An 18,753-nucleotide genomic window follows, 5' to 3' on the forward strand; every position below is an offset into this window, starting at 1 on the left:
TGGCTGGATGGCATCACCGACTCGATGGACGTGAGTTTGTGTGAACCCCGGGAGATGGTGATGGACAGGGAGGCCTGGCGTGCTGCAATTCATGGGGTCACAAAGAGTCAGACACGACTGAGCGACTGAACTGAACTGAAGAGTATTTGACATGTGCAAAGGTGGATGCAATAAAGACAGCAGTGAAACTATGGTGTGAGTGGGTAAGCACAGTATTTGGCAGGGGCTTCAAGTTGTTATCCCAATTGCAGATTGGATGTCCAAGACATTAATCCCATCAGAGCAGCTGGGCTGGAGGAAGATATTGTCAGTTATCACAGTGAATTGCCTAAGGTAAGAGGCTGGGCTTAGGGGAGTATCATCCCATCTGATGAGACAGGGGAGCCCTGAGGTCATCCACAGTAGGCCCTTAACACCACAGCCAATCAGCTATTGGGTGTTATGTCCAGGAAGATCTTTGGAAAAGTGATCTTTCTAATCTCACCTTCAGCATATTTGATGATTCTAGTTGAGGCCCTTAAGGAAACAATTCTTTTCCTTTTTAAAAAGTACTTTATTGAGGTATGACTGACATACAAGACTGCTTGATAAGTATATATTTGTGAAACTCTTACAACACTTATGTCATAAATCTATTCATCTCTTCAAAACATTTCCTTCCATTCTCTTTATCATTCTTATTAAAAATAATTATTTTCAAGGTGCATTTGAATTTTAGTTAGAAGCTTTTGTTTTAAACAAACCTGTTTTCTGGCATCTCAAGTAAACTTCCTCATTGTCACAAAGTCCTAATGATGGTTCCAACTGCAGATAAATTTGTGGAAACACTACAGGTGTCTCTACCATATTTTGATAAATCAGCATCTGAATGAAAATGGAGTGTGTGATGTTGGAACTTTGTGTGAAATTAGAAGTCCCAATGTTACCATCCTAAGAGTACTGATAACTTGATATTAATTTAAGTTAAGATACACTTCAGAGTAGAGAATTGGAGAGTGCTCTGATATTTAAGCACTAATTGTGGTTTGCATTCCCTGACTACCATTGCTCTAACTTAGGCTCTCACATTTTTATGAATGGCTCCAAGTTTCTTTTATTTCTCTTTCTGTTACTAGTTTCCTCCCCCTGTTCTGTCTTTTCTGTATTTTCAGACATGTTTTAATGATGTGAAGATAAGTCAAAGTGGTGGTGATGTAGCAAGATAATATTAGAATAGAATGTCTTTTCATTATCTTAATCAAAATTGAACACTTAGGAGTCAGGTATGGAAAAGAAATTTCAGCCTCAGTAGTGGATTGTTGGAAGTGAAGTACCATGTTTAGGAGAAATCTAGAGTAGAAATAATGACCCAAGAAGAATCTAGAGAAGCTTGTTTGAAATAAGGAGGAGATTTCATGGGGTTCAGGAAAAGGATTTGGGGGGGGCTATACAAATTGAGAAGGACTGTGGTGCAAGTGTGCTAAGCTGCTTCAGTCCTGTCCTACTTTTTGCAACCCCATGGACTGTAACCCACCAGGGTCCTCTGTCCATTGAATTTTCCAGGCAAGAATAGTGGAGTGGGTTGCCATTTCTTTCTGCAGGGATCTTCCTCACCCAGGGATCAAACCTGGGACCCATACATTGCAGACAGAGTCTTGATTATTGTCCTAACCACCAGGGACTACAGTACTGAAGTGCAAAATGGTGAGGGGATGAAAATACAAGGATTGCAGGAGGGGAGTTCAAGGAGATCAAGATCCAGGTCAACTCACACATTCACAGTATAGCCTCTGTGTTACCCTTCCTTCCTACCCTCCTTCCTTCCCTCCCTCTCTTCCTTTATCTTGTGGGAGTCATTTCTGAGCTCTGTAGTAGTGCTAGCATTTGGAGGTTGACGTTTTCTTAGTGGATTCTGTTTATTTAACAAATATAAGATTACTCATATTTCTCTCTTTTTTTTAATCAGATTTTGGTGAGTTGTATTTCACAAGTAATTTGTCTTCAAGGACTTGGTCCATTTTACAAAAAGTTTTTCAAATTAGAATAACACTGTTTCATATCTTATATCTTTAGATGTTGGCAAGATCTAAGTAGCACTGGTTCATATCTCATATCTTTAGATGTTGAGAAGATCCATAATGATATTCCTCCTTTTGTTTCTGGTTTTGTTAATATGTGTTCCCTCTTTTTCTTAATTGGTTTTGCTAAAAGATTATCAGTGTTAATGTTCTTTTTAAGAGAATCACTAATGGACTCTGTTGATTTTCTTGATCGTGTATTTGCTTTCTACTTAATTGATTTCTATACTCAGTTTTCATTCCTCTTTTTCAGTTATGGTTTTCCCTGATACCTCAGTTGGTAAAGAGTCTGCCTGCAATTCAGGAGACCCTGGTTTGATTCCTGGGTTGGGAAGATCCCCTGGGTGGGAAGAAGGGATAGTTTACCCACTCCAGTATTATTTGGCTTCCTTTGGGGTTCAGCTGGTAAAGAATCCACCTGCAATGCGGGAGACCTGTGTTCGATCCCTGGGTTGGTAAGATCTCCTGGAGAAGGGAAAAGCTACCCACTACAGTATTCTTGCCTGGAGAATCCAAGGACTGTATAGACCATGGGGTCACAAAGAGTCAGACGTGACTGAGTGACTTTCACTTTCACTTTTCAGTTATGATTGTTGTTGCTTTTGTAGATTCTTGAGGCTTGGATCATTTCCTTCTGTTTCTATTTTTATTCTAATGTAGGCATCATGGAAACCTCAAGGTTCTAAATTTTCTTCTAAGCAACTTTCTTCTTAACCCACCAGTTTTGATAGTATATAATTTCTTTTGTATTTTATTACCATAAAACATTTCTATTTCTCTGCATGTATTCTTTGTCTTACACTCTGATTATGTATGATATTAATATAGATACTATATACAGCCTACTCTGATTTGTGTTTGCATGGTATATAATTTTTTACCTCTTTAATATGTTTCTGTGTTTATATTTATGCATATATATATTTATAGACAGTATATTGTTTTGTCTTATTTTATCTGGTCTGATCATCTTGTTTTTTATTTGGAGTACTTATTTACATTTAATGTAGTTGTTCATATAGTTGAAATTAAGTGTACTTGCCAGCTATTTGTTATACCTTTTTTTTTTTGTTCCTATTTTAATCTTTGAGTTTATTTTATTATTTTATTTTAAATACACTATTGGTTTATTAATCATATCAGATTTTTAGGAGATTATAATGCTGAATTTTTTTTTCATTTTTAAAATAATTTTTATTTATTTTTGGCTGTGCTGGGTCTTCACTGCTGCATGGGCTTTTCTCTAGTTGTGGAGATCAGAGGCTACTCTCTGTTGCAGTGCATGAGGTTCTCATTGCAGTGGCCTCTTGCTGTGGTGCACAGGCTCTATGGTGCACAAGCTTCAGTAGTCATGATCCCTGGGCTCTAGAGTACAGGCTCACTAGTTGTGGTGCACACGGGCTTAGTTGCTCCATGGTATGTGGGATTTTCCTAGACCAGGGGTCGATTTTCCTAGACCAATGTGTCTTCTGCATTGTCAGGTGGGGTCTTCAGCACTGAACCACCTGGGAAGCCCAATGTTGAATTATTAATCTTTAATTACATGTTACTTTGAGATGATATAATGTCACAACATGCAATGTCAGTCACTATAGTTTTCTTCCACTTCCCTGTTCTTGTGTTTGGTGCTATCATTGTTATACATTCTCCTCATAAATTTATTATGAATCTTATAGTTTGCTGCTCATATTTTTGCCTTAACTTTTCTAATAGAGAATCAATGTTTAGCACACTCTCTATAGCTTTGAGAGGATCCATGTTTTCATCTGCTGTCATCTCCCTTTAGCTTGAAGAACTTTCTGAGGCAGTTTTGTGTAGTGTGTGTCTGGTGGCCTCCAATTCTATCATCTCTCATTTACCTGAAATCATTTTAATTTTCATTCAGTTTTGAAAAGTATTTTCTTGGGTGATTCAATTCTAGGTTAACAAATGCCCAACCCCAATACTTGACATAGGTTTTTACATTGTCATCTGACTTTCATTGCCTCCAACAAAAAGTCAGCAAGTAATATGTATCCTTTTGTTCCCTGTATATAATGTGTCAAACTTCCCTGGCTGCTCTTAACATATTTTTGTTTTGTTTATTGAATTTAAGTAATTACATTGTCAAGTTTTCTGAGAATGGTTTCACTATCTTGTCTGGAGTTTGTTTAGCTTTTTGGATCAGTGGGTTTACAGTTTTCAGTAAATTTGGGAAAATTTCATTTATCTTTTCTTAATATTTTTCCACACATCTCTTATTCTGAATCTCTAAATACACATATTTTATATATTTTTATATTATCCCACATGCCATTGAGTTTCCATTCATATTTTTCTGCCTTTTTATTCTCTTTGGTTCAGTTTAGATAGTCTCTACTGCTGTGTTTTACTTCCCAATTCCTTTATTCTGCAATGTCTAGTCTCTTGTGTAATTAATCCAAATGTTCATTCCAATACTATATTTTTCAGTTTCAGAAGTCTCATTTGTTTATTTTTCCTAGTTTTTCTCCCTGTTTATTTTTATGCTTCATTAAGCATATTGATATTAGGGGTTTAAGGACCTCTTCAGTCAATTCAATCATTTCTGTAACTTCTGAAGCTGCTTTAAATGATTGTTTTAAAAAAATATGTTATGTGTTACATTTCTCTCTTTTGGAAATTCGAATAATATTTTGGTTGGATGTTGGGCATAACTAAGCAGTCCTTTCCCAGGAAGAACTTCAGAAGTAAATAATCAAAACACACCCAGAAATCAGGGAATTGTACTTGGTGAATTAAATAAAGTTTTTTTTCATTGGATTATCTTCATTCAGTTCAAAATGTGTTCCGTTGATGACCAAATGATGAACTTTTATTTTGGTTTTCCTCCTTTAGTTTCAAAACTTCCTTGATCTCACCTTGCCTGCCATATGTCCCAGCTACATCCTACTTCTTCAGCAGTAGCTACCCTTTCTGATCTTCTTTTCCATCCATCTGTGTCTTTTAAAATGGTGTTTGCTTGTCTGAAGTGGGAGAAATGAGAAAGAATAGCAGCTTAGGTAGTAGATGGGAGCAGAGGGTGATGTAGTATGCTAACAACCTATTCAACGAGTCTTTCCTACAAATATTTGCATATTGTATCCATATTGAGGCTTTTTCAACTTGAAACTCTCCAAATTATGGCTTGTTTGCTCACTTCCTCTTCCTCCTCCTTCTTCTTCCTCCTTCTTCTAGAATTGTAAAACATTCAACATCCCATCTTCTTTTAGAATTATAAAACATTCATGAAATAAATTAAAGACAATATGATCAATAGAAAGTCATTCTGTGCTTCTGGCCTGGAAGAATTAATATTGTTAATATGCTTATACTTGTAAAGTGATCTACAGATTTAATGCAAGCCCTATCTAAATCCTAAAGACATTCTTTATAAAAATAGAGAAAACAATCTTAAAATATGAGCATGTGGTTGAATTTTTATATATTCATGAATTTCCTATTTTCTTATCATTATTGAATTTTAGTTCCATTCCATTATGTTCATGTAAGATACTTGGAATTATTTTAATATTTTTGAGTTTGTTAAGACTTATTTGTAACCTAGCTTGGAGATTATTCCATGTGCGCTTGAGAAGAATGCATATTTTTCTGTGGTTAGAATTAGTACAATGATAGCATTAAAATCAATTATTATCAGCCCTTAGCATTTTCTATGAGTCCTGTTTGAGAAGAAAAACCTTTAATAGGAGATGATCTGGAAACTTAGCTGTCTTGTAAACTCCAACTGAGAACACACTCTCTCCCAGGTTCTTTGACAAATTCTAGGATTTCAAGAGAGATGGCTGGGACTCTCCATGACTCTCTGAGTTTTCTTAATTCATTTTCTTTCCCACTGAGGTCACTGAAGAAATTCATGGAATATTTTGGCATCAAAAAGTATCAGAAAGACAAGATGTGATGACATAAATGTGAATTAGTGATAATGTCCATATTTCTTCTCTGGAACCGTCACTCGCCTACAGGTTGGCATGCCCTCATGGGTCCAGCCTCAGGACTTTCCCTAACTTAAGTCACTTGAGGACTAGCTCCTGAGAGATAAAACTGGTCAGAATATTAGCCCCACAAGTCCCATGAAAGCTTTCTAAACTTGTCTGGGTGCTAGGTCTCTCATCTCATAGCCCACATCCCTCTGGGTGGCTTCTGTTCTACGTATCTCTATGTTCAATGCCTTCATATTATATATTATCCTTGGATCTGTAGGTCCTAGGCTGCTAAATGAGAAATTCACTTCTCCAACCAATGCTAAAAGATGTGTTTCCAGTATTCAGCCATTCCAATGATCTGAATTGGGCTCTGTAGTTTCTAGGCTCCTAGACCTAGGAATTCATATTTCTAACCAGTCTCAAAGTGTCTGTTCTTAGGATTCAGCCATTGCAAACTGACCTTGTAATCCTTCCGGATTTCTCTTCAGAAACCTGCTGATGAAAATTCAATTAGGACACTAACTGTCAAAGACTCTCTACATGCTCCACTGCTAAAAAGAAAAACTTTCACACCACGGCCTGTAATGTGCGGTTTCAAGTCAGTACCATGAACACTCACTGATTTTGTTGTTTCCTCTTAGGATTTGTGCATCTGGCTGGAGGGGATGGACCCTGCTCAGGGCGAGTAGAAGTGTATTCTAGGAGAAGCCTGGACCCGTGTCTGATGGGAACTTCACACTTCCCACTGCCCAGGTCATCTGTGCAGAGCTGGGTTGTGGCAAGGCTGTGTCTGTCCTGGGGCATGAGCTCTTCAGAGAGTCCAGTGCCCGGGTCTGGGCTGAAGAGTTCAGGTGTGAGGGGGAGAAGCCTGAGCTCTCGGTCTGCCCTAGAGTGCCCTGTCCAGGGAGCACTTGTCACCACAGTGGAGCTGCTCAGGTTGTCTGTTCAGGTGAGATGCAGGTCAGGCCTTTCACCTCTGTGAACACCCTGCTCAGGTGAGAAAGTCATGTGATTTGCTGAAACTCTGTCTTCTTCCACCAGCATACTCAGAAGTCCGGCTCATGACAAACGGCTCCTCTCAGTGTGAGGGGCAGGTGGAGATGAAGATTTCTGGACGATGGAGAGTGCTCTGTGCCTCCCACTGGAGTCTGGCCAATGCCAATGTTGTCTGTCGTCAGCTTGGCTGTGGAGTCACCATGTCCACCCCCAGAGGACCACACTTAGTGGAAGGAGGTGATCAGATCCTAACAGCCCAATTTCACTGCTCAGGGGATGAATCCTTCCTGTGCAGTTGTCCTGTGACTGCGCTGGGTGGTCCTGACTGTTCCCATGGCAACATGGCCTCTGTGATCTGCTCAGGTAAGAGAGAGGAAAGGGCTACTGGTACTCAGGATGTTCCTGGAGTGAAATGTCCCCAGTAGCAGAGAGGGAGGGAAAATGGACTTTGAAAGTTAGATATTTCGTGGTGAAATGTCGATCTTCTCATTGTTCATTCATTTTTCAGATTAGGGCAAGAAATGTGAAGGGGAATAATATATTTTTAAGCAATGTTGTTGCTTACATATAATCATAGAAAACAATGTGGGGGCAGAAAGTATAGACCTCAGTATGAACCCCAACCCAGAGCAACAAAGAGAATGTCCCCAGCACCACAGTCACTGTCGTCCCCAGTAACTGTGTCCTCCCTCCTCTAAAGGGAAAATCACTTAGCTAACTTCTGCTAACATAGTGTTTTATCAGTGTTTGAACTTTCTATAAAAGGATGCTGTATGTGGCATCTTTTGTATCTAATTTCTAAGCCTCAACATTATGTTTGGGATTCACACATGATGTTGTTTATTGTAGCACCTATTTTTTATTACTTTAGCGTATCAGTACAGGACCATGTACTGATCCATTAGACTGACAGTAGATATCTGAGCTGTTTCCAGTTCTTGACTGTTGCAAATATGATGTGACGACTTACCATGACACTGTCTTTGGACGCAAATATGTGTTACTTATTTTCCATGTTTAACCCTTGGTCTTTTATCTTCATATTCTTAATCAGATGGTGTCCTTTGATGAACTTATTTCTTAATCTTATGTAAACATAACTTACCAACTATTTTCTGTACATTTAATGCTTCTTATATACTTTAAAAAAGAATTTTGCCTACTCGAAGATCTTAAAATCATTCTCTAAGAGTATCTTATGGAAATTTTATCATTTTTCTCTTGCATATTATTGTGCTTTCCTTCTGGGATTGATATCTGTGTAAGATAAGGGTCAGGTTTCATATGGACATCCAACTGACTCAGAATCTTTTTCTGAAAAGACTCTTCCCCACTGCAGTGCTGCCTTTGTCATAAGCAGAAGGGCAAGTATGTCTGTCTTATTTAAGACTCTTTATTCTGTTCCATGTTATCATTTGCCTATCCTTGCTCTAATACTGTATTTTCTTAATTATGATAACGTCACAGTTGTTGTTCAATTGCTAAGTCTGTCTGACTCTTTGTGACCCCATGTGACTACAGCACACCAGGCTTCCATGTCCTTTACTATCTCCCCGAGTTTCAGACTTTGTAGTAAGTCTGAATAATTTTAATTTATAAGAGTTACTTTATATTAATTCCTCTAACATCATTGCTTTTCTTACCAACTGTGCTGGTCGCTCTTGGTTGCTTGTATTTTGTATGAATTTAGAAATCAGTTTGTCATTTTTCACCAAAAGAAAAGCTTAAGGGTATTTACATTGAGAATAGGCTTAGAAGTTGGAGTGGAGACATAGAAATTTGAGGATGATTGACACTGACAATGTTGAGCTCACCAAATCATTGACATAATACATCCCTCCATTCAGTTAGATCTTGAATTTCTCTTAAAGATCTTGCCCGTCTTCTACTAGGTTTTCCCTCAGTCAGTCAGTCAATTCAGTTGCTCAGTCATATCCGACTATTTGTGACTCCATGAATCGCAGCATGCCAGGCCTCCCTGTCCATCACCAACTCCCAGAGTTCACTCAGACTCACGTCCATCGAGTCAGTGATGCCATCCAGCCATCTGATCCTCTGTCGTCCCCTTCTCCTCCTGCCCCCAATCCCTCCCAGCATCAAAGACTTTTCCAATGAGTCAGCTCTTCACATGAGGTGGCCAAAGTACTGGAGTTTCAGCTTTAGCATCATTCCTTCCCAAGAAATCCCAGGGCTGATCTCCTTCAGAATGGACTGGTTGGATCTCTTTGCAGTCCAAGGGACTCTCAAGAGTCTTCTTCAACACCACAGTTCAAAAGCATGAATTCTTTGGTGCTCAGCTTTCTTCACAGTCCACTCTCACATCCATACTATGACCACTAGAAAACCATAGCTTTGACTAGATGGACCTTTGTTGGCAAAGTAATGTTTCTGCTTTTCAATATGTTATCTAGATTGGTCATAACTTTTCTTCCAAGGAGTAAGCATCTTTTAATTTCATGGCTGCAATCACCATCTGCAGTGATTTTGGAGCCCCCCAAAATAAAGTCTGACACTGTTTCCACTGTTTCCCCATCTATTTCCCATGAAGTGATGGGACCAGATGCCATGATCTTTGTCTTCTGAATGTTGAGCTTTAAGCCAACTTTTTCACTCTCCACTTTCACTTTCATCAAGAGGCTTTTGAGTTCCTCTTCACTTTCTGCCATAAGGGTGGTGTCATCTGCATATCTGAGGCTATTGATATTTCTCCCGGCAATCTTAATTCCAGCTTGTGCTTCTTCCAGCCCAGTGTTTCTCATGATGTACTCTGCATAGAAGTTAAATAAGCAGGGTGATAATATACAGCCTTGACATACTCCTTTTCCTATTTGGAACCAGTGTGTTGTTCCATGTCCAGTTTTAACTGTTGCTTCCTGACCTGCATATAGGTTTCTCAAGAGGCAGGTCAGGTGCTCTGGTATTCCCATCTCTTGAATAATTTTCCACAGTTTATTGTGATCCACATAGTCAAAGGCTTTGGCATAGTCAATAAAGCAGAAATAGATGTTTTTCTGGAACTCTCTTGCTTTTTCCATGATCCAACAGATGTTGGCAATTTGATCTCTGGTTCCTCTGCCTTTTCTAAAACCAGCTTGAACATCTGGAAGTTCACAGTTCACGTATTGCTGAAGACTGGCTTGGAGAATTTTGAGCATTACCTTACTAGCGTGTGAGATGAGTGTAATTGTGCGGTAGTTTGAGCATTCTTTGGCATTGCCCTTCTTTGGGATTGGAATGAAAACTGACCTTTTCAGTCCTGTGGCCACTGCTGCGTTTTCCAAATTCGCTGGCATATTGAGTGCAGCACTTTCACTGCATCATCTTTCAGGATTTGAAATAGCTCAACTGGAATTCCATCACCTTCACTAGCTTCATAGTAATGCTTTCTAAGGCCCACTTGACTTCACATTCCAGGATGTCTGGCTCTAGGTTAGTGATCACACCATTTGATTATCTTGGTCGTGAAGTTCTTTTTTGTACAGTTTTTCTGTGTATTCCTGCCACCTCTTCTTAATATCTTCTGCTTCTGTTAGGTCTATACCATTTCTGTCCTTTTTCGAGCCCATCTTTGCATGAAACATTCCCTTGGTATCTCTAGGTTTCTTGAAGAGATCTCTAGTCTTTCCCATTCTGTTATTTTCCTCTATTTCTTTGCATTGATCACTGAGGAAGGCTTTCTTATCTCTTCTTGCTATTCTTTGGAACTCTGCATTCAGATGCTTATATCTTTTTGAGCTCCCCAAATCATTGACATAATACATCCCTCCATTCAGTTAGATCTTGAATTTCTCTCAGAGATTTTGCCCATCTTCTACTGCGTTTTCCCTAGGTATTTTATTTTTAATGTTACGAGTATTTTTGTGCAAGTGTCCTGGCAATGAATTATCTTTGACTTGTTTTCATCTTTTAATTTTTAAAATTTTGATGTAATTGAGACTTATAAAAGTATTGGGAAAATAATATAAAAATTCCCTGATGACCTTTACCTGGATTTCTCAATGTTAGTATAAACATTTTCTTTAATCTCTCTCTCTGTCCTTCTTTCTCTGTTCCCCTTCTGCCCCGTTTTTTCCTGAGTATGCAAAATCTTTCTGAATTAAGTTGAAGACATGATGTTCCTTTACCTTTAGGACACTTCTGGGAATTTCCTTACAGAACCAGGGTTCAGTCAAATCTTTAAATGACTGCAGCTCCAGGTAACATCTAATTGCAGCACTGAAAGGCCCAACTGAAAGACTGCCAAACTGAGTCTTTTTCTGATTAATGACCCAAAGTCATAAGCAAAATGAAGTATATATATATTTTCCTTCAGCTACTAAATTTTGCCTTTTCATAATGATCAAATTGCTAACATCTGTTGGATCACAGAAAAAGCAAGAGAGTTCCAGAAAAACATCTACTTCTGCATTATTAACTACACCAAACCTTTGACTATGTGGATCACAACAAACTGTGGAAAATTCTTCAAGAGATGGGAATACCAGACCATCTTACCTACCTTCTGGGAAATCTGTATGCAGGTCAAGAAGCTACAGTTAGAACTGGACATGGAACAACAGACTGTTTCCAAATTGGGAAAGGTGAATGTCAAGGCTGTATATTGTCACCCTGCTTATTTAACTTATATGCAGAGTACATCATACGAAATGATGGGCTGGATGGATCACAAGTTGGAATCAAGATTGCAAAGAGAAATATCACAAACCTCAGATATGCTAATGACACTACCCTTAAGGCAGAAAGTGAACAGGAACTGAAGAGCCTCTTGATGAAAGTGAAAGAGGAGAGTGAAATAGTTGGCTTAAAACTCAACATTCAGAAAACAAAGATCATGACATCTGGTCCCATCACGTCATGGCAAATAGATGGGGAAACAGTGGAAACAGTGACAGACTTTATTTTAGGGGGCTCCAAAATTACCGCAGATGGTGATTGTAGCCATGAAATTAAAAGATGCTTTACTCCTTGGAAGAAAAGCTATGACCAACCTAGACAGTATATTAAAAAGCAGAGACATTGGTTTGCCAACAAAGACCCGTCTAGTCAAAGCTATAGTTTTTCCAGTAGTCATGTATGAATGTGAGAGGTGGACCATAAAGAAGGCTTAGTGCTGAAGAACTGATGCGTTTGAACTGTGGTGTTGAAGAAGACTCTTGAGAGTCCCTTGGACTGCAAGGAAATCAAACCAGTCAGCCCTAAAGGAAATCAGTCCTGAATATTCACTGGAAGGACTGTTGCTGAAGCTGAAGTTCCAATACTTACCTCACACGAAGAGTTGACTCATTGGAAAAGACTCTAATGCTGGGAATGATTGAAGGCAGGAGGAGAAGGGGACAACAGAGGAAGAGATGGTTGGATGGCATCAGTGACTCGATGAATATGAGTTTGAGCAAGCTCCGGGAGTTGGTGATGGACAGAGAAGCCTGGTATGCTGCAGTCCATGGGGTCACAAAGAGTCGGACATGACTGAGTGACTGGACTAAGTTTTGCAGAAAAATCTGCTATACAACAATATAACCAGAACCTGAATTTCTAATCTGAAGAATATCCTCTGATCTTGCATTTTGATGTTTGTGCCTTATGCTGAGCTAATGTGTGGCTACACTTATTCTTTAGTTTTTAGTTTCTGGTAACAAGTTTTTGTGCTCTAGAAGTATTCGGTTTTTGTTATCATTTGTCTACAAAGATACACATTTTGTCAGTGCTTAATTCCACAAGCACTTTAATTACGGCTATTTAAATTCTCTGTCAGATAACACTAGCAGCTGAAAACCCTGGGAAATTCTTTCTAGTATCTCCTTTTTCCTTTCTGTTTTCCTGAGATCTATTTTATGTGTTTGTTTTAAAGATAGATATTGAAGAAATTGTAGAACTTCTTCAGAAAGGATTTTGTTTTGCTTCTACTTAGGTGTAGATTTGGGCTTCCTGGTGGATTAGATGGTAAAGCATCAGAGCTGGAGATGTGGGTTACATCCCTGGGTTGGGAAGATCCCGTAGAGGAGGGTGTGGCAACCCACTCCAGTATTCTTGCCTGGAGAATCAGCATGGACAGAGGGGCCTGGAGGGCTACAGTCCATAGGATTGCAAAGAGTCAGACAAGACTGAGTGACTAAGCACAGCTCAGGGATAGATTTAGCGATAAAACATCTTACTTAACTCATTCTTACAGCAACACTTGGGTTAAAACAGAAATTGTGGTACTGTCAGAAGCAGAACTCTCCTTGGAGAAGGTGAACACTAAGATTATGATAACTTTACTACTGGGTCACAACTTTCATCTTAGGCTCCATCACTAGGTCATTTCCTTTAACAGTTTCTTATTATTCAACCCTTCCAGACTTCTGATCATTGCTGTTTCTGCAGGAAATCACACCCAGGTGCTGCCGCAGTGCAACGACTCCGTATCTGAACCAGCAGGTTCTACGGCCTCAGAGGAGAGCGTCTCCTACTGCTCAGGTAAGGGTCCCACAGGAGAGAAGACGCTTCTCAACCCCTGGGGTCACTGCCCCCTTGTCCCATTTCTCTTTCCTCAGACAGCAGACAGCTCCGCCTGGTGGACGGAGGAGGTCTCTGCGCCGGGAGAGTGGAGATCCTTGACCAGGGCTCCTGGGGCACTGTCCGTGATGACGGCTGGAACCTGGACGATGCCCGCGTGGTGTGCAGGCAACTGGGCTGTGGAGAAGCCCTCAATGCCACGGGGTCTGCTCACTTTGGGGCAGGATCAGGGCCCATCTGGCTGGACGACTTGAACTGCGCTGGAAATGAGTCCCATGTATGGAGGTGCCCTTCCCGGGGCTGGGGGCAGCATGACTGCAGACACAAGCAGGATGCGGCGGTCATCTGCTCAGGTCCGCGCTGCACACTGTCCACAGGCTGGGAGAGGGGTGGGGCCCTGGAGGACGGGGGTCTGAGCCCTGAGGGAGAGATGCTGAAAGGACCAGAGAAGGAGGCTTCCTTCCATGGAGCCTGTCTTTCCAGAAGATATGAAGATGAGGTGCTTTCACTTCCTCCTGCAGCAGCTGAGGTTCTGGTCCTTTCTTCTCAGCAGTGTTTCCTGGCAAAGCCTTTTCTCACAGGCTTTCTTAAAAGCAGGGCTCTCTCTCCAGTTACATACAAAAAATTTAAACCCACAATACTAGTTTTCATTTGCTTAGGTAACAACATACCAACTAGTAGTTTAAAACAATATGTGTTTATTACCTTACTTCTGTAGCTTAGATGTCCAGCAGGGATCTCACAGGCTGGGATCAAGGCTTTAGCAGTGCTGCATCACTTGTGGCTTTAGGGGTGAATCTGTTTCTTGTCTTTTCAAGCTTCTAGAAACTGCCTACATTCTGTGGTTCATAGCCCCCTTCATCCATTTTCAGATCAGCAGTGCTGCCTGTCTTCAACCATTATCCAGAGTCACATCTCTCTCTCTAACCAGAGCAAAGAAAAGTATTCTAGTTTTAAAGACAGTGGGTCTAAGGATGTGGTTAGACTCGGCTCACATTGTTAATACAATATTCTAGCTTAAACTCATCATCCCACGGTCCTTAGCTTAAGGACCTTAGCTTGTAAATCCTTCTTGTCAGATATGGTAACAGATTCACAAGTTGCAGAGATTGGGGTGTGGGCATTCTGGGGTTAATTATTCTGCCTATCTTCCCAGTATCCACATCACATCCCTTTGACATACTCTAAAGATTTTGTCAGGAAGCAGGATTCAGCTTCCCTCCCTCACTAGCACCTGCGAAGTTTGGTCTTCCTCTAGGTTCATTTCCACTACACCGTTGTGGTAGAAATAGAAAGACAGACACAAATGGACAAAGTCAGTTAAAAGGGAGGCGATGTCAGTCTTGTCATCTAGTGGGTATCTCTTGAACAAGGTCAGAGATGAATGTTCACTATTTCTAGAAGAAAGGAAAACCTAGAACATCCAGGAAAGATTTTACTGTGTCCTGTCTCCTCCCCTTTCAACCTTAGAGTTCCTGGCCCTCAGGATGGTAAGCGAGGACCAGCTGTGTGCTGGGTGGCTGGAAGTTTTCTACAATGGATCTGGGGCAGTGTCTGCCGCAGCCCCATGGAAGACATCACTGTGTCCATGATCTGCAGACAGCTTGGCTGTGGGGACAGTGGAACCCTCAACTCTTCTGTTGGTCTCAGAGAAGGTTCTAGACCCCGGTGGTTGGATGGAATCCGCTGTCAGAAAACTGACACCTCTCTCTGGCAGTGTCCTTCTGGCCCTTGGAATTACACTTCATGCTCTCCAAAGGAGGAAGCCTATATTTCGTGTGCAGGTGACTCACTATATGTTTCTGTGTGTCTGTCCTAATCCCTGTAGGATGCAGTGAGATTTGATATTTTAAAATCTAAGTGATATTTTAGTAATCTAAGTTTAATTTGGGTCCACAAAAATGACATTAAGTAAAAATGTTAGTCACTCAGTCATGTCTGACCCTTTGCGACTCCGTGGACTGTATAGCCGGCCAAGTTCCTCTGTCCATGGAATTCTCCAGGCAAGAATACTGGAATGGGTTGCCATTCCCTTCTCCAGGGGATCATCCTGACCCCAGGTATCAAAATCGGTTTTCCACATTGCAGTCAGATTCTTTACCGTTTGAGCCACCAGAGAAACCTAAATGAGGTAAGGATGGAACTAATTTAATTCACATATTCCAACCTTGATTGTTAAAATTTTTGAGATGTAATTCTTGTAACATTGTACGAGTCCTAAGTGTACAACATAGCATTTATGTATTTGTACATATTGGTAAATAATCACCACATTTATAGTAATATCCATCACAACATGTAGTTACAATTTTTTTTTCTTATGATGAGAACTTTAACATGTATTTTCTTACCTACTCTCAAGTATAAAATACAGGGTTAACTGTAGCCACCATGCTGTACATTACATCCTCATGACATTAATTTTAGACCTGGAAGTTTGTATCTTTTGGCTACCTTCACCCATTCCATTTTGACCACATTGACCCTCTGGAAACCACCAAACTGTTCTTTGCATCTCTGAACTCATTCTTCTGTGTGTGTGTGTGTGTGTGTGTGTGTGTGTTTTAAAAATGCACATGTAAATAAGATTAAATGGTACTTTTCTTTATATGATGTAGTTCATTTAGCATAAGGCCCTCAAGTTCCATCCATGTTGCAAATGGCAAGATTTTCTTCTTTTTTATGGCTGGATATATGTACATAGCAAATTTTATTTATCCATTCATCCATCAAAAAAGGCTTAATGTTGTTTGGCTATTTTAAATAATTCTGCAATGAACATTGGGTTGCACATATCTTTTTAAGTAGTATTTTTATTTTCTTCTGGTAAATACCCCAAAGTGAAATTACTAACTCACATGGCAGTTTTATTTTTAGGTTTGAGTTTCTATTGAGGAACCTTAATACTGTTTTCCATGGTGGCTGCACCAACTTATCTTTCCCCCAACTGTGCACAAGCTTTTTCTTCTCACCACATTCTCAAAAATTCTCATTATTTCTTGTTTTTTTTTTTTTTTGATAAAAACAACTCTATGAGGTGATATCTCATTATGGTTTTGATTTGCATTTTCCTGATGATTAGTAATGTTGTATGTCTTTTCATGTACCTTTTCATGAACAACTGTATGTTTTCTTTGAAAAAATGTCTATTCAGGTCCTCTGCCCATTTTTAAATGAGACTGTATTCTTTTGCTCAAGAGTTGAATGAGTCCTTTATGTATTCCACATATTAACCCATATCAGAAATATATTTTTCAAATATTTTCTCCAATACTATAGATTGTCTTTCCATTAAAAAAATATTTTTCATCACAATATCTTTGCCCTTTATTCATATATTTACCAACCTGCATGCCCTACTGGATCTTAGTTCCCCAAACAGAGATTTCATCTGGGCCGTGGCAGTGAAAGCACTGAGTCCTGACCACTGGACTGCCCGCTAAGTTCCTCATTTTGCTGATGGTGTCTTTTGTTGTGCAGAAGTTTTTAGTTTTATGTCGTCCCACTTAGTTTTGCTCTTGTTGCCTAATCCAAAAAGCCACCACCAAAACTGATGTCTATGACTTTTTCTTCCAGGATTTTTATGACTGCAGGACTTATGATTAAGTCTTTGATCCATTTTGAATTAATTTCTGTGAATGCTATGAGAGAGTGGTCCAGTTTTATTTTTTGCATGTAGCTGTCCAGCTTTCCCAACACCATTTATTGAAGAGAATGTCCTTTTGGCATTGCATATTCCTAGTTCCTCTGTCAAAAATTAATTAACTGTATGTATTTGGGTTTATTTCTCGGCTCTCTATTCTATTCTGTTGATCTCTGCACCCATTTTTATACCAACACTATACTGTTTTGCTTAATACAGCTTTGAAATATAGTTTTAAATCAGGAAACATGGCACCTCCAATATTGTTCTTCTTTCTCAAGATTGCTTTGGCTATTCAGGGTCCTTTGTGGTTCCATACAAATTTTAGGATTGTTTGTTCCATGTCTGTGCAAATTTCCTTTGGAATTTTGATAACAAAATCCACTATTTTTCATCAGTGTCTTAGAGTTTCAGTGTACAGGACTATCACCTCTTTGGTTAAATTTGTTCCTAATAATTTATCAGTTTTTTGTTCAACTGTAAATAGAATCATTTTCTTAATTTTTCCTTATGGTAATTTGTTATTAGCGTATAGAAATGCAACTGATTTTTGTATATGAAGTTTGTATTTTGCGACTTCACTGAGTGTATTAGTTCTAACAGATTTTGGTGGGGACTTTAGGGTTTTCTGTATATAATATTATGAAATCTCCAAATAGCATCAGTTTTGCCTTTTCCTTTCAGATTTGTGTGTCCTTATTTTTTTTTCCTTGCCAGATTGTTTTGGCTAGGAATACCAAAACTATGTTGAATAAAAGTGGTGATTAGGCATCTTTGTCTTGCATCTGATCTCAGAGAAAAAATATTCAGCTTTTTACTGTTGAGTAGGAGGTTAGCTGTGAGTTTGTCATATGGTCTTTATTATATTGAGGTATAATCCCTCTATATCTACTTTATAGAGGTTTTTTAAATCAGAAATGGATGTTAATGTTTTCAAATGTTTTTTCTACATCTACTGAGAGGATATGATTTTCATTTTCATTTTGTTTACTTGGTGTATCACATTGATTGATCTGTGAATATTGAACCATCCTTGCATCCTTTGGAACAAATCTCACTTGATCATCATGCATGATCCTTTGGATGCATGATTGAATTATGTTTTTTAATACTTTGTTGAGGATTTTTGTCCCTCTGTTTATCAGAGATATTTCTTGTCTGGTTTTGATATCAGAACCTTGTTGGCCTCATAAAATGAGTTTGGCAGTGTTCTTTTCTTCTGCTTTTGGAAGAGTCTGAGAAGGTTCTACCACTTAATACCATTACACTGGGAGTTGGGATTTCAACAGCAAGTGCTGAACGAAGTGACAGATATTCAAACCAAAGTGATTATTCCCTGCAACATTTCTCTCTCTCTTTCCTACATACACAAACACACACACTCCATTCAGATATATCTTGAATGATATGCTGGGTGTTGCCTGAGAGAATGTGGTGATAGATATTTCAAAAACATATATTTGCCACTCCTTGCCTCTCTTGCCTCATCTCTTTGTCTTTTCCACTTGAAGGCTAAAGAAGCATTAAACTATTAAATCTTTTATTGATGATATTTTTCCTACAGTAAAACACCAGAAAGTGGGAGGTGGTTAAGTCTCTGACCCTGAAAGTGAGTAAC

At 39.3% G+C, this 18,753-nt stretch overlaps 1 pseudogene; it reads left to right on the plus strand.

Moving 5' to 3' along the window:
• The window catches only part of LOC113893403, a 65,721-nt pseudogene that overhangs the window by 15,207 nt on the left and 31,761 nt on the right, over positions 1–18,753 (plus strand).

Source organism: Bos indicus x Bos taurus, chromosome 5 (genome assembly GCF_003369695.1).
Source record: "Bos indicus x Bos taurus breed Angus x Brahman F1 hybrid chromosome 5, Bos_hybrid_MaternalHap_v2.0, whole genome shotgun sequence".
NCBI lineage: Eukaryota > Metazoa > Chordata > Mammalia > Artiodactyla > Bovidae > Bos > Bos indicus x Bos taurus.